General features: G+C 40.8%; 1 protein-coding gene across 3 annotated transcripts in view; it reads left to right on the top strand.

The window, feature by feature from the left end:
• The window catches only part of LOC144014220 (prickle-like protein 2), a 95,364-nt gene that overhangs the window by 17,149 nt on the left and 62,016 nt on the right, over positions 1 to 16,199 (top strand). The window contains exon 1 of one of the 3 annotated variants that reach the window (XM_077513859.1): positions 12,954 to 13,156. The exons of 1 other annotated variant lie outside the window; for it this stretch is intronic. The gene's annotated coding sequence lies outside the window, so the exon portion shown is untranslated. Of the gene's footprint in view, positions 1 to 12,953; positions 13,157 to 13,324; positions 13,683 to 16,199 lie in introns of those variants that run through there. One more of the 3 variants, XM_077513861.1, reaches the window with a different exon arrangement.

Genomic DNA, 16,199 nt, shown 5'->3' with positions numbered 1-16,199 from the left:
TAGATAGATGGATACGGATTGATGCATATGGACTGATGGATAAAAAAAGATAGATATAGATAGATAGATAGATAGATAGATAGATACGGATAGATGGATACGGATTGATGCATATGGACTGATGGATAAAAAAAGATAGATATAGATAGATAGATAGATAGATACCGATAGATAAAGATAGATAGATATAGATACAGATAGATCGATAGATAGGGATAGATATAGATAGATAGATAGATACGGATAGATAGACAGATGAATAGATATGGATAGATACGGATAGATATAGATAGATATAGATACTAGGGCTGGGGTCTTTGACTGTCTCACGATTTGATTCGATTACGATTTTTGGGTCTACGATTCGATTCAGAATGGATTTTCGATTCCCGATTCAAACGATTTTCGATTCAAAATTATTTGATTGGCAAATGATTTCTGCTTCAATTTACAGATATGCACAACATTGTCATGATCTACTCCAGTCTGCTTTGCAAGACAAAATGACAAATAGAGACATTAAAGTGTCTTTTTTTTTTTTTTTTAAACATTTATTAATTTTGTATTGTAAGTGCCTTTTTCCACAAAAACAGCATGTGGACAACTGCCTTTTCCCCTTCTTCTTCATTTCTAATTGAAATAAAATCGATTTTTGGATATTAATTTCGATTCGATTAATAAATGGGAATCTCGATTCTTTTCTGAATTGTTTTTTTGGCACACCCCTATTAGATACATATAGATATAGATAGATAGATAGATAGATAGATAGACAGATGGTTTGCTATTTTGTGTATTAAAAAAAATACACTGAACGATTACAGCAGTGCCTTAAATGTAAGCACATATTTGCGCTACTTTGGGTTGATCCTCCTCACCCACTTAATGAGCAGCCCAGATTAGCTCATTCCTCTTTTAATTACGCCGCCAAAAATATGATGGGCCTCGAGACGATCTCTGCAAACGCTGGGGACGCATCTGAATTACCCAGATGCCAAAATAAACCTCACTTGCACTTGCACAAATGTTGCTCCTCATGTGGGAAGAATGGTGGCGGGCCTCCGCTCTTCGTTTTCCATTCCCGGCGACAAATTGTAAGCACGTCTGACAAATATTCCATATTTGTCCTCTTTTCACTGCATAACTGAGGTCTCAAGGGCAAAAACGTCTTTGTGAGTTTGCAATTTGTTTACATTTGAGCGATAGCCTCAGGTTAGCCAGTACAGCACTTTGATGTCAACAAGCCAAACGAACATTTCCCCAGCTACATACAAATAAGTTATTTAGTTGTCTGGAGTAATGCTAAGACATTCTAACGAGTACATAAGACATTTTTTGTGCAGTTTTATTCAAATCAGACTTTCATGAGAAAATTGCATTTGCCTTCACAACAAAGTGCTTGTGAAAGGTACGATGCACCTTAACTCATTTGCTCCCAATAACGTACTAAATACGTTTTTTTTTTTTTTATGTTTTAAGTGTCCCAAAGACGTATTTATGTTTTTTTTTTAAAAATGTTTTATTTATTTTTTATTTTTTATGCTAGAGCATACAGAAGGCTTTGATACAGCCTCTCAACTGCAAAGAACGGTTGCAGAAATGGTAGTTATTACACAAACTGCCAGAAGGTGGCAGCAGAGCAAAGGATATCAACCAGGGCCATGTAGAAAAAAAGCTAAATTACTGACAATTTAAATAGATTTTTGAAAACTGATGAAACTTAGCTCTCCTCTAATGCTAATTGCTGCAAAACGGAAACAGAAACATACTTTTTTTTTCCCTGATGAAAGAAGAGACTTTAATCTTTCTTTTGAAAGGTTCCATGCTTTTATAGAAATAGAACATAATATTCTGTGGGCCTTGCAAAACCAGTCAAAATCCAGTAAAACAGCCGGGAGCGAACGGGATTGCTTCTGTAAAAATGACTGCGAGTGAATGAGTCAAATGGGAAAATGGATTATTACACAAGACACATAACTGACCACAGGAACCTTGATTTTAAATCACATGATCAAGTTTGTATCAAAATGTGCTTCTCTGGCTGGTTCATGACATTTGACTCTCAAGACCAAATGGCTTGAGTCACATCAACACAAACTAGAACGGAAGGCTCGATTGATGTTGTGGATTCCTCATGCCTAACAATGACAGCACATGAAAATGGCGGCAGACAAAACGAGCAGGCTGGCCCGCACGTGGTTTCCGTCCCGTCTATTCGATGTGAGGTCATTCAATCTGATTACTTCTGTCCAAACTAAGTGGATGAGGCAGATGTGGCCTTCCTTGGGGAAATCCACATCCACGCACATGATCTGTTCCGGCCCACCCGTGACCTACATGTCAGCAAGTTGTCAGCTGGGGTCAAGCCTTGCTACTGTTATTTTGCCCGAGATTCTTGAATTATGTCAAATCAAGCCATTTTCAAATGATGATTACTAAAGAACAGAATAAGGTTGAATCATACTTTTTTTTTCTAATGAAAGAGGAGAACCCAATCTTTCAAACGAGACCCACCATGTTTATTTAGTCATAGCACACAATATTCTAATAAGCATTGAAAATGGGTGAAAATATGTGAAATCTGGTGGGATTCTGGAGTTACCTTGTCAGAAAATGCGTGGGATTTAAAGAGTTAATGCGACTGCTAGCTAATGCTAACTTACTAGCTCATAGCATGGCGGCCATAGTAGCCACTGTAATTGTGTGTCAAGTTGTTTTTCATCAAAAAGATGAGATTTTATGTGAAATAGTTTTAGATCCAAAAAGGTTCAATAATTCTGCACACCAAAAAAAAAAAAAAAAAAAAATATATATATATATATATATATATATATATAGGGGTAAAAATGGTTGTCCTGACTAAAACTAGACTAATTAAATAGTTTTTTTGGGACTAAAATAAAAACTAAAATGCTAGATTTATAGTCGACTAAAAATTGACACAATAAAAATGTGATGAGGTTAACTAACTGTGATAAAAACTAACAAGCGTGACTGAAATTGGACTGTTTTTGTTGACTAAAACTAGACGAATAAAATTATGATTTCTTGGACTAAAATAAAAACTAAAATGCTAGATTCATCGTCGACTAAAAATAGACTAAATAAAAACGGGATGAGGTTAACCAACCGTGATAAAAACTAACAAGCGTGACTGAAATTGGACTAAAACTAAGACAAAATTTTAAAATGGCAGTCAAAATTAACACTACTTGTGAGTTTTTCGGACAAATTCATGTTTTGACTTGGAGCAAAAAATTGTAGCAGCAAAGTGGTCTTATGCTGCGTCTGACGTCAGGTTTATCCCACTCGGAGTGTCCCAGTTCCGCCCTCAAAAGCGTTTGAGGCAAATGTGTACAATAAAGATGGCTGATTACGATAAATTGTTTGTTGTTCTGGTTAACACAGTCATTCCAGATCTCGTGTCAAATGAACATAATATGTCTTATATTTACATTTGTACCTTGAACGCTTTGAGCGAGGAACTGACACAATCCAAGTGGGATAAATCTGATTTCCCGCTTTCCTTGAATGCAGCTTTTTTCCTTGGTGAAAGGAAAGGATGCTCTCTGCTTACTGAAAAGCATTGGACTTTGGATCATTTTAATTTGATTTGTTAGGATTATTTTTGATTTGAAAATCATCATAAAATGTTGTTTGACTACTATAACAACATGCCTGGTTTGCATTCCAGTAAGAGGCAAAAGCAATACAAATACAATAGGCCATTGAAATGAAGCGTTGTATTGTGAAAATGGCAGAAATGCTCGGATGTTTGGAAATGTCAACAGGCAGAGCTGGTTCTTCCGAGTGCCTGAAATTTGACAGTATGCAACATGTTAAAAAGGTTGATAATCACATAAAATATGTAGGATACAATATCAGTAACAAACAGTGTCATGATCCACAAAGTTAACTGTTAGCGAAATATGCTAACTAGCTAAAGCATTAGCATCAACACTACAAAAAAAACAATGAAACAAGTCAGTGTTTTACTTATTTCTTGTAATTGAGATGCCCTGCGATTGGCTGGCAATCAGTTCAGGGTGTACCCCGCCTACTGCCCAAAGCCAGCTGAGATAGGCTCCAGCACCCCCCGCGACCCTTGTGAGGAATAAGCGGTCAAGAAAATGGATGGATGGATGGATGAATGGAATGGAGATAGTTGGCCGATTATATTATCAAGTCATGTCACGCTAATACATCATTTAGTCGGCGTATCACCACACCGAGCAAAAGTTGCACAAAGTAGCGTCATCAGTGTGAGTGGCTGCTCCTATTCGTTTGCTTAATTAATCAATGAATGACATGAGGTTTGTGGTGACATCTTCGGGCTTCTTTCCTAGCCTTTGTCATTAACTTTAAATCCGATTTTTTTTTTTTTTTTGCTGGAAATAATGTACAGTGTATCTGTCAGGGTTACCTGTTTGACATCTATTAAACACGACACAAAAATGAGAGAAGACACTCAGTTCAAGGCTCGCGAGGAGAGAAGAGAGGAATTGACTGATACAATTTACTACTGCACTCTCTCAAAAAATCCCCTCTTCACCCCTCTTTTTATTTGGTTTCCATGCCCCTAGTTACATGGGTGTTCCAACTCTAAAAATGCAAATGCAAGGCATAGTTCGAACTAGTGTTGTTCCGATACCGATACTGGTATCGGCAGAGGTGCCGATACTGCATTAAAACAGTGGTATCGGTATTGGCGACTACTCACAAGTAACATGCCGATACCATTAATTCCAACGCTAATATAGGATTTTGGATGCATCATCTTGTGTTTTGCTCATGCACGACATTCACTGATATGTGACATGTTCACTGCATGCCCATCTAAGATATCCTATTGGCCCTTGAATGGTCTGAACCAATGGCATGACAGCTTTTTCATGTTGAGGGACACAAAGCTTAGGTATCTGTATGGTATCGGTATCGGCCGATGCTGTAAAGCTGGGTATCGGAATCGGGAGCTAAAAAAAACGGTATCGGAACAACACTAGTTGGAACACGTGTGTGTGCATGTGAGTGGAAGATTGGTGAGTACATGTGTGGTCAAGTTTGCAATCATTTCTTAACAGAAAACAGGCGGCCTCAGCAGACTGTCTCTAACCATTCTGCTGCGTTAGATGTTCTGCTTCTTGAGCTTCTTGAGTCATCTTCTATTAAGATAACATATAGCTAGGCTATATGAATGTGAGTGTGGAGCAGAGCAAAGTTTTCTTCATTGCAAGCAGAAACAATTACTCATTGCAGCAAATGTATGATAACTTATTATTCACAATTATTCCTACAATATCCATCTTTGCAATGCTAAACTTTTTAATCACCCCACAGTAGTGTTGGAAAATGCATGGAGGACCATGATGATTCATAGTTTAGAACACCTGTGAGGAAGAGTGATCTGTTGAAAGTTACAATGTTGTTGTTACTGTATGGCATCAGTGTAGTCCAATCAAAGTGTTTGATCGGAACTCACTGTTGTATAATCATCTTTATATACAGGAGATTGTTGTTCTGATTAATTCTGCCATGTATCTTAAGTGTGTACCTCATTCAAACAAGAGTATTCATTGAAAAATGATCACTTCTGCTCAGTTGTGAATACACATTTTAGTTTTTAGCTCCCCATCAATTCACAGTTGACATTTCCACATACACGGAAATGGACAGATAATTGCAAAAGGGACACTGGGACATCATCACTCCATCACCATACTGGGTCGAGTTGTAAACATTCACACTTGTGTGTCACAATAGCACTACCTGGAAATGGATATGTTTTGCTTCTATGTAGAGGGTCAGCCAAAAAAAAAAAAAAAAAGTGTTACCCATAAAAGCTCACACTTCAACAGCAAAATGTGTTTTCACCCAGAGGAAATAAGTATTGTACACCTTTTGTTGTTGTGTTGTGTTGTGTCTATTTTCTGCGAACATGACAGCAGCTCCTTCACAATATTGGACAGAGGTGTGAATTGTACCTGGTTTTAGCTCAAGCAACCAGTAGTTCAAAAGCTTATAATTACAACTACATTAAATATTTGTACTTGACTGCCACACCATCCATCCATCCATCCATCCATCCATCCATCCATCAAAATTTCAATCCAAATCCAAGCAACAATAAAAGAAGGCAAAGAAGGTTCATGAGAAATTAAAAGGGTATTAATTACTGTCAAAAAGGCGACCGAGTTCAAAATACAAATAAACCCAAACAAACAATAAAGCATAGCTTAGACCCAATGTAGCAAAGAAACACGGGGAACCGATTCACCACCACATATGGCAAGGAAACACGACATTGGAGGTAGCCAAGAAAGAGTGAAAGGAAAGCGGGATCTAAAAACCAACAGACTGACGAGTCAAGGAGGCACACCGAGACACGACACGAGTGACTGGACAGAGCTGATTGGTTGACGCGGGTGGGAGATGAGCTGAATACAACAGGTGGCAACAACGACATAATGAGTAGACAGATACAGGAAAACGTGCAAAAATAAATCCCAACAGAAAAATTATATGATCTGTCTGATCAGCCCGGATGTTTCTTTTCGTATATTTGTCTTCTTTTTAAAAAAAATAATAAGCAGTATTTTTTTTTCCATTTTTGTTTTTTTCTTAATTTTTGGATGTTTTCTTTACTATAATGAGTAGTAATTTTATTTTCAATTTCATTTGTTTCTTTTTTTCCATTTTTTAAATTTTTCTTTTTTTAAAAAATATGAGTATTGAGTAGTAATTTTTTTTCCCTCCCCATAATGAGTAGACATAACCTTGCTCTCACAAGTTGAATTCTCGCAGTATTTGTGAGTTCACAAACCCCGGAAATTAGATTTTGTACAACTCCTGTTGATTTCTGCCGATCCGGACCAATCACAGAGCGACATTGTGTTTGGGGGCGGGATATGCAACTGTGATGAAACCAGGAAGCTAGCGCCGACGCCGGAGCTAACAAACAAACCTAACATGGACGAATGGACGCTGCATTTAATTCTGTTCTCGCAGAATTACTCACCATTTCCTTGTTGAATGTTGAACAGCGAGAGGCGCTTCGTACATTTCTAGCTGGTAAGATGTTCATGCTTTTCCCCCCTTCGACGAGAACGAAGACGGAATTTTCACCAGTGGCCGTGATTGGTTAAAACAAACGTGTAGAATGACGCATTGTCTAATCAGCTCTAATTAATGTACAGAATATCCCGCCTTTTCCCGACCATATTACTGTGGATCGGTACCAGATGGATATTGCGGAGAACTCACTTGAGTGAAGCGCAATATCCATCCGGCTATTGCCAGGGTAGCGTTGACGGGGAACACAGGTAAACAAAGCAAAATGAAATCCCACCAGAAAAGTGAAATGATCAAGTCCTTTATTTACCAGTATATAGGTACTAATGTTAACTCAAAGACTAACTGCACTGATGCTTAGTGTGTATTATTTACATTGTTTCACCATGCGTCAAGCATCTGTGGCCTCTCATCACAGTTATGGATGAGATAACTGCTGGCTGCATCGTAGAAGTGGTAACCAGGTGAAATCAAAGGTCATCTCGTACGACGCAGACTCTAATCAAGGCTACACATCACTGTCACCCTCATTATCAACCTTCTCCATTGACCTCATATGGCACAATGGCTCATTAATGTCTTAGACTCGCAGCATCAAGATGAATCACGGCCTTCATCTTGTATTCTTTATTTTAGAAAGGGTTTAAGTTTCTTGACTTGAGGCAGTTGTTTTTCCGGTAAAGAGAAAAATCTCTTACCTTGCTGACCTTTCGTCTGTCACTCCAACCTTCGTCAAAGCGGTCATCGGTTCCTTGGTCTTATGTCGTTCGCGACCGTTTCGTTCAAAAAGAATGAATCTTCTCAGTAAACGTGAGTGAACGGGTCACTTCTTGAAGTGATTTAACGATTCGGTGAACAATTCATTTGAACGGTTATTTTAAATGAACAGATTCTATTGCTTCAGTTCACCTAAAAGAACTGTAATGCCCATCAACATAAAGTCCAATTTAAAATAACAAAACAAAACAAAAATAGCCACAAGTATACTTTGGGGTGAATGTGGCCCACAAACTAAATTCAACACAGGAGGACTGGGCTCCCCTTTACCCACATATTGCTGCAATGTTTAAAATCAGTGGTCTTTGTTGTTTAAATACTTTTTTTATTCTCATTGCTAGACTCAACCACAGCTGACCTCATATCACAAACTGATGAAGCATTCAACCACAACCGCCCGGTGGAATGGTTCAGGGATTAGCTACCCAGGTTACGGTGATTGATCCATTGTAGCCTTACAAAGCCTGCTGGTGAAAATGGGATTCTGATTGAGGTGCTCCGTGGGACACAGAAATCCATTCTAGAATTTCAGATTACAGTACAGGGAGTCCTCGATTTACGTCGGCGTTCCGTTCTTACGCTAGCGATTTAACCCGAATTTCGACTTAAGTCGAATTTCCCCATTAAAGTCAATATTTACATCAAAATAATTGATACAAATCTAAAATACATTAAAATAAAAAATAAGATGCTGTATGACTGTCCGACTGAAAGGCCCAGTATGCCGGTTTCACTCAGGAAAATGCACTTTTTAAATACAGGATATACACACTTTAACTTTCTCTCAAGTCTACACAAATGGGTTTATGTTAATCTTTGGTGGTGATTTTGTCCTAAACCCCCCACGCCCCAGCCTGTATTTTGTCATTTTGTGTTTGTTTTGTAAACAGCGGGACGTTTTTGTGGAAAGACAGTGTTTACACCCCTCCAGCCAATAGCAGAGCGGGGGTGGCGTGTCACAACCGGGGCCGGGCGAACGTGTCGGCTGCGTGACATCACTCCCGCGGCAATTTGAAAGCATGCACGGATTATTATTTTTATAGCTAGGCTATGTGAATGTGACTATGGAGCAGAGCAAAGCATTCTTCATTGCAAGCAGAAGCAATTCTTCATTGCAGCAAATGTATGATAACTTATATTTACAATTATTCTTGCACCAAGTTAATCAAATTAATAAACTTTGCTGGAATCCACACCTCACAACCTATATAACGCCATATCTCCTTACACTGGGGCTGTTTTAAAAGCTTGTCGCTGCCTGGATCTCTGGGACGAGATGCTATGCTCAAATCGGGGGACAATATACCTTGTAATGGAAAAGGTAAAACTTGCATGCTAACTGATTTATTTTTACACATTACGTACTGTATTGAAACGCTATGATGATGTTATATTATTATGTTGACTAGCATGGAACAAATGACAATTGTTGTGGCAAGCTATGCAGTAATTTCATGATTATGACGCCGAAAGATTGACCTCCAGAGTGAAAAACTCCAAGCACGAAGGCCAAATCTCCTATTATTAGCATGACTCAGCATCATTCTTCCTGCTCGCTCCCTGCACACTTTCATCAATTAAGCTTTTTTTTTTTTTTTCCCTTCCATGCGTTTGTTTTTTTACACAATATTTTTTTATAGCAGTTTTTGGGTTACCTGTAAGTAACGGATATGCTCTGATTGCCTCTCTAGTCAAATTAAAGCACCATCTTCTTCATAATTGCATCTCGAGCATAGCAAAGGGCCGTCACTTGATCGTAATAACATTTTTGGAGCTGTCACAAATGATCAGTTCTTTGGAAATGTTTTGCATGGCAACGGTGCATGTGGTTAGCAGGTCTTGCAGCATGCGCTCCCTCTTTGCGAGGTGATTGCGAACGTGCGTGTGAACAGGATTAAGTGGTAGACAAATGAATGGATGGAGAACTGGATTTGGATTCCTAAAATAAAAAAGAGCCTCTGCTCTGTTGTTTAAAAAGCCCATCATCTGTAGTTTTATGAGGCCAAGCTGGTCTAAGCCCTCTTGTGCCGGCTTAGTTCACTGCATAGTAACTGGGATGTTTCACTTTGAACTTCCAAAGACCTGCATGGAAGTGTCCTTTACTCAGCTTAGTACGTAATGGAGCTGGTCAGGCCCATGCAAGTTGCTGCCGCATGCATTAATGCTTGTGAGTAAGGGAATACTGCCAAGTACTTTGGGCAGATAAGAGAAAAGCATCTTACAAATCCGCATGAATATTCCATGTTCCACATTAACAGGTAAAGCAGTCAGACACATTCCAGAACAAATTTTGATGACATGGACGGCTGACTGTCATGAATGAAATAACCTGTTTGTATTCATGGATGCTTACCACATTCACGGAAAGACATTTGCAATATTGTAACAAACTGTTATGATGATTCATGTACTGTACATTCATTTTTCCTGGTAAGTGTTTCACCTGCAAGTGTGCAGTGATTAATAATGAATATTTATTTGCTTTGAAATCTTTATGCACAAAAATGAATGGTATCCACCAGGAGCGATTCCAGGTTCAGAGGTTTTAGGGGACGGGGTGCTGACAGTTTTGCAGTCTGACGAATACCCATAGGCTCCGGCACACACCCCCTGCGACCCTTGTGAGGAGTGAGCGGTTTTAAGAAAATGGATGGATATATATATATATATATATATATATATATATATATATATATATATATATATATATATATATATATATATATATATATATATATATAAACATTGATTTGGCCTTTTGCTTGCATGGCAACAGAACTTTTGAAGGCATAAAACAAAAATTCCTAGGTTGAATGACTTGAAAGATTTTCATTTTCAACCCCTTCAGACCCACATATTTTTCTGTTTTGCATTTTTTTTTTAAATGATTCGACCATTTTACCACCTAAGAACAACATGGATTTTTTTTTTTTTTTTTTTTTTTGTCGTTAGCTCATGTTTTTATTTGTTATAGTGGACGTCAGGATAATATGGCTGGAACGTGTTGTAAACTTACCAACTTATACGTAACATTTTCAACGTGAACATCATGCAAATCAACATGCGATTGTGATTGGTTAGCTAGGATCCAATCATGAACCAGAAGTGTTGACGTCATCCAAATGATGCATTTTGATTGGTTTCGACACGCAAATATGTCATGTTCACTGCAATGGGTCCGAAGGGATTAACGGAATGAAAATCGAGTCAATAAATTATGTAATTATTGTTTTGTTTTTGTTTTTTTGACTTCCTATATCTTGTAAAGATGCATTTTAACAGCCTTAGAGACAAAGGGAACATGTTTAAAACATTCACTGCCAGCCCAGCAAAAATGCATCATTTGACATCTTTTTCCATCAATGGCTGTGAATGAGTTAAAAATACTACTCACCATTACGCTCATTGTAGTTGATGTGTTTGTGGGAGTCCTGCACGTTTCTCTTCATCTAACTTCTCAGTTTCATCTTGTGTTCCATCAAGAGGACTTTCAAATAGTTGTAGTTGTAGCAAGTTTGTGTTGATGTGCAATTGTTGTTTGTAAATTACAAGCAAAAACATTTTGGCAAGGCAGATGGAGTTTTTTTCTTTTTCCTCACCGCCAGTTTTGAGGTAGGCCCATTGCTGGTATAAATCTTTTAAGACTAGTGGTGGTGGTAATAGCCAAAGCTAGCGAGTTTAACCTTTATTCTCATCCTCCCGTTTGTTTTCATACTTGTGTGGATTTGGAAGATTAGGACTTTGTCTTGATGTTTTGTTGTGCCACAGAGCGTTACATTCTGGCGACTGCGGCAGACGGGCGAGTGGAAAGTCCTGTGTAAATTGCCCAATTGGGAGAAGAGACATGTCAAAAACGTGATTAGCGGTGAGTCGCTTTCAAGCTCAAGACTAAATGTCGACTATTTGGTTCCAACCCGACAAATAAATGGTTGTCAGTAAAACGTGAGTATATCGATTGTGTATGTGGGGAAAGCAACGTTTTTGGCTTGGTTGTCTTGTAGATTTATCCTGAGGCGATCCTCCATTTGATCTTCTTCTTCTCAGCGCATAAGAACATAAATACTTGTGTTTTGCTGATCCCAGTCTGTGTCGCTGCCACGATTGGCTGAAAGATGATGACTCATTTTGAACAGGCTTTGAGGGGCTGGCAAAGAGGAGGGCGGGTGGGTTGCTGGTTGGAGGTGTGAAGGGGGAACAGGAGGTGGATGCGTAGACTTCAACTATTGCCTCTAACACTTGTACAGTGCTGTTATTTAACCACCACAGACACAGATATGCAAATTGCAAGACTTCATGTAAACACATTTTCCCAGATGTGTGAGTATGTGCCAGAGAGAGAGAGAGAGAGAGAGAGAGAGAGAGAGAGAGAGAGAGAGAGAGAGATGGGGGAGAGAGAGATGGGGTGAGATGGGGGAAAGCATGGGAGAGATGGGGGGGATAGCGACAGAAGTGGGGGAGAGAGAGAGAGAGCGAGAGAGGTGGGTGGGAGCTAGAGAGAGGGAGGAAGGGGGAGAGAAATAGAGAGAGGGAGAGAGAGATGGGGGAGAGTGAGATAGAGAGAGAGGGTGAGGTGGGGGGAGAAGAGAGACAGATGAGGGGAGACAGAGGGGGGAAGGTGGAGAGAGACAGAGGCGGGGGAGGGAGAGAGAGAGGGAAAGAGAGAGAGAGAGGTGGGGGGAGAGAGAAATAGAGAGAGTGAGAGAGATTAAGAGAGCGAATGAGCGAGAGAGAGTGAGAGAAATAGAGAGAGAGTGAGTGAGAGAAATGGAGAGAGAGTGAGTGAGGGAAAGAGAGGGGGAGGCAGATGGGGAGTGAGAGAAATAGAGAGCGAGAGAAATACAGAGCGAGAGTGAGAACTAGAGAGCGAGTGAGTGAGAGTGAGAGAAAGAAATAGAGTAAGAGAAATAGAGTGAGAGAGAATATAGAGTGAAAGAGAATAGAGAGAGCGAAAAATAGAGTGAGAGAGAAATAGAGCTATAGTGAGAGAGTGAGAGAGAGAGAAATATAGTGAGAGAGAGAAATAGAGAGAAAGAGAGCGAGAGTGAGAGAGAAATAGAGAGAGATAGAAGAGGGAGGGGGATGGAGAGAGAGGAGGGAGGGATGGAGAGAGAGTGATGACAGCCTGCAGCCCCCAGCACGGGCAGAGTGCCTCGTCGTCTCCCAGACTGGAAGGAGGGAGAAAGCCGTGAGCTGTCCGCGTTGCGTTGCGTTGCGGTGCAAAGCCAGTCCGTCCGCGGGTATGAGTCCAGCGTGAGCCACTCGCTCCAACCCGCCGCCGCCTCTCGAAGCTAAGGAGCTGCCACACGAACAGGTGAGTCTGAAACGCATCTTACCTCCCTCCGCCTCATTCGCCTTTTCAAGAACACCGTGTACAAACGTGGTCATTCTTGACCAGCTTGATTTGCCATCGCTGAAAGTTTTCCCCAGTGAAACAGGTGTGTCAATCATAAGGTGAGAAATGAAGGAGGGTGTGTTTTGTTTTGTTTTGTTTTTCATGCGAGTGTAAAGGCTTGTTTATCTCTTGAGTAACATGTGAAAAAGACGAGTGGGACTTGGGGAGGGGGGAGCCTGATCAGAGTGAATGTGTCCGATTCCCCCCCGCCCTGTGTAAATCCGTGTGTCCCTGAAAGAGCGAGTGGGCGGAGTGGGAAGGATTTCAGCAGCGGCTCTGCCACCGTTATCTCAGCCTTGTTTAGAAAGCAAAAGGGGAAAACATAAAGACGGTTTTAATGCTGCGCTTCAGGCGGACCATTTTGGAAGCGACGTGCGCACACATTGCGGCTGACAGCGTGTGGACACAGTTGAAACGCCACAACAGTCTGGGGGAAAAGCTGGAGGTGTTTACATTTCAGATTTTCTTCAGATTAGTGTGAGCGCACAAGAAAATATCCGTCCTTGTTTGTTGTAGAGTCAGCAGGAGGCGATCTGTGTCATACAAGATTCTCTATAATCTGCATCAGAAGGTGCCAAAAATGTTGGCTTTATTCCATAAAGGAGATGATGAGCCACGTGCTGCGGATTATCTTCTTGTTTTTTTGGGTGTAGGGTGCTTGAAGTTGCAATGTCTAAGGTGGCGTTTGTGGGTTTGAACTCGTTTCTTAATCTGGTGTCTAAATCACTCGACAATTTCGCCGCTTGTCGTCCATGTCGGGGTTCGTGTCCCCTTGTGTTGCATCATGGGATGTCATCTGTGTTGGAATGGCAGCATGTCAATATTGAGCTCAGTTCAGAAAGTGGCGTGCAACCTGTAGGAGTGAGCTCCTTTCAAACTTGAATGAGGCCTTATGTTGTAGGGATTAGACCAATTATTGGTGCCGATATTTGGCAATTGATGAATATCTGTATTGGCCTTTTTGAAAAGAAAAAAAAAAAATCTGTAATGTTTAAACATCCATCCATCTATTTTCTGAACCGCTTGCTCCTCACAAGGGTTGCGGGGGGTGCTGGAGCCTATCTCAGCTGGCTTTGGGCAGTATGCAGGGTACACTCTGAACTAGTTGCCAGCCACAAAGACGAACAACCATCCACACTCACAAGCACACCTCGGGACAATTCGGAGTGCCCAATTAACCTGCCATGCATGTCTTTGGAATGTGGTAGGAGACCAGAGTACCCAGAGAAGACCCACGCGGAGAACATGCAAACTCCACCCAGGAAGGCCGGAGCCTGGGCTCGAACCCTAGTCCTCAGTACTGGGAGGCGGACATGCTAACCACTGTTCCACCATGTTTAAACGCTAACAGTTACAAATATAAATTAATAACTGATGTTATCTTTAGGGCGGCACGCCGGATGACTGGTTAGTAGGGGTGTGTCAAAAAAATCGATTCATAAAAATATCGAGATTCTCATTTATTAATCGAATCGCTATTTAATATCAAAAAATTGATTTTATTAAAATTAGAAATGAAGAAGAAGGGGAAAAGGCAGTTGTAGCCCACATGTTGTTTTTGTGGAAAAAGGCACTTACAATACTAAATTAATAAATGTTTAAACAAAAAAAAGACACTTTAATGTCTCTTATTTGTCATTTTGTCATGCAAACCAGACGGGTAGATCATGACAATGTTGTGCATTTCTGTAAATTGAAGCAGAAATCATTTGTCAATCAAATAATTTTGAATCAAAAATCGTTTGAATCGAGAATCGAACATCGATTCTGAATCGAATCGGAGACCCAAAAACCGTAATCGAATCGAATCGTGAGACAGTCAAAGATTCCCAGCCCTACTGGTTAGCATGTGGGCCTCCCAGTACTGAGGACTTGGGTTCGAGTCCAGGCTTCGGCCTTCCTGGGTGGATTTTGCATGTTCTCTCCGTGCCAGCGTGGGTCTTCTCCAGGTACTCCGGTCTCCTCCCACATTCCAGAGACATGCATGGCAGGTTAATTGGGTGCTCCGAATTGTCCCGAGGTGTGCTTGTGAGTGCGAGTGGTTGTTCGTCTCTGTGTGCCCAGTAATTGGGTGGCAACCAGTTCAGGGTGTACCCCACCTACTGCCCATAACCAGCTGGGATAGGCTCCAGCACCCGCGCGACCTTGTGAGGACTAAGCAGTTAAGAAAATGGCTAGATGGATGTTATCTTTGTTTCTTGTGCAGTTGTTTTTCAAGAACGTAAAGCCTTCCAAATGACAATGTATACCGTAAAGGTAAAGCAGTGTACCTTCCAGCATGATTCGATTCGGCGTGGGGAAGACGGATCTCTCTGTTTCGGTGTCGGTGCACTGCACCTGTGAAAGACGGATGACCGCATTTCTGTACAGCGAGTGAAGACGGCGCCGTCACCTCACACTAGTCGTGCGCTAATTGCGTTGAACGGCGTTCATTGCCATACTCCACCCGGTCATACTCGATAAACTGTATTTTGTTTGGCTTGGCTCGATTCCAAACCAGGAAATGTATTTTTAGCGGGTGAAAACCAGCGCGAGTGTACGAGGTCAGTACGCTGGTGTACGTACAATGTTGCGTTCAAGTGCGCCATGGAAAATTGTCAACTCTCTTACTCCTGCACAGTTGCAAATTAGAATGACGTGCTTCAGAACCAAAACAAGGCACCGTTTGATTTGATGTAAATCGGTGCTCAGAAGTACCGACCCAAATCGGTCCATATTACAAAAAGTACAGTCTTCAGTACTCATCCCTACTCATTGATAAACAGTGTGTAATTCGCTAACTCCAGCGTTAATAGCCACACGCCGTTTGAGTGATGCAAACAATGTACAGTATGTGAAAGGCTGGTGTGAACTTGGTGCTTCCTCCATTCTTGTGGAAGGTTGTCACGCAGAATTTCAAGTGATCGTGATAGCTGTGTCACAGAAATCCCGTACGCTATTCGCCAGGAAAAGGGGGTTATTT

This window comes from Festucalex cinctus, chromosome 2, assembly GCF_051991245.1.
Source record: "Festucalex cinctus isolate MCC-2025b chromosome 2, RoL_Fcin_1.0, whole genome shotgun sequence".
NCBI lineage: Eukaryota > Metazoa > Chordata > Actinopteri > Syngnathiformes > Syngnathidae > Festucalex > Festucalex cinctus.
Note: the sequence above shows the minus strand (reverse complement) of the source record. Positions and strands in the feature narration are given on the sequence as shown.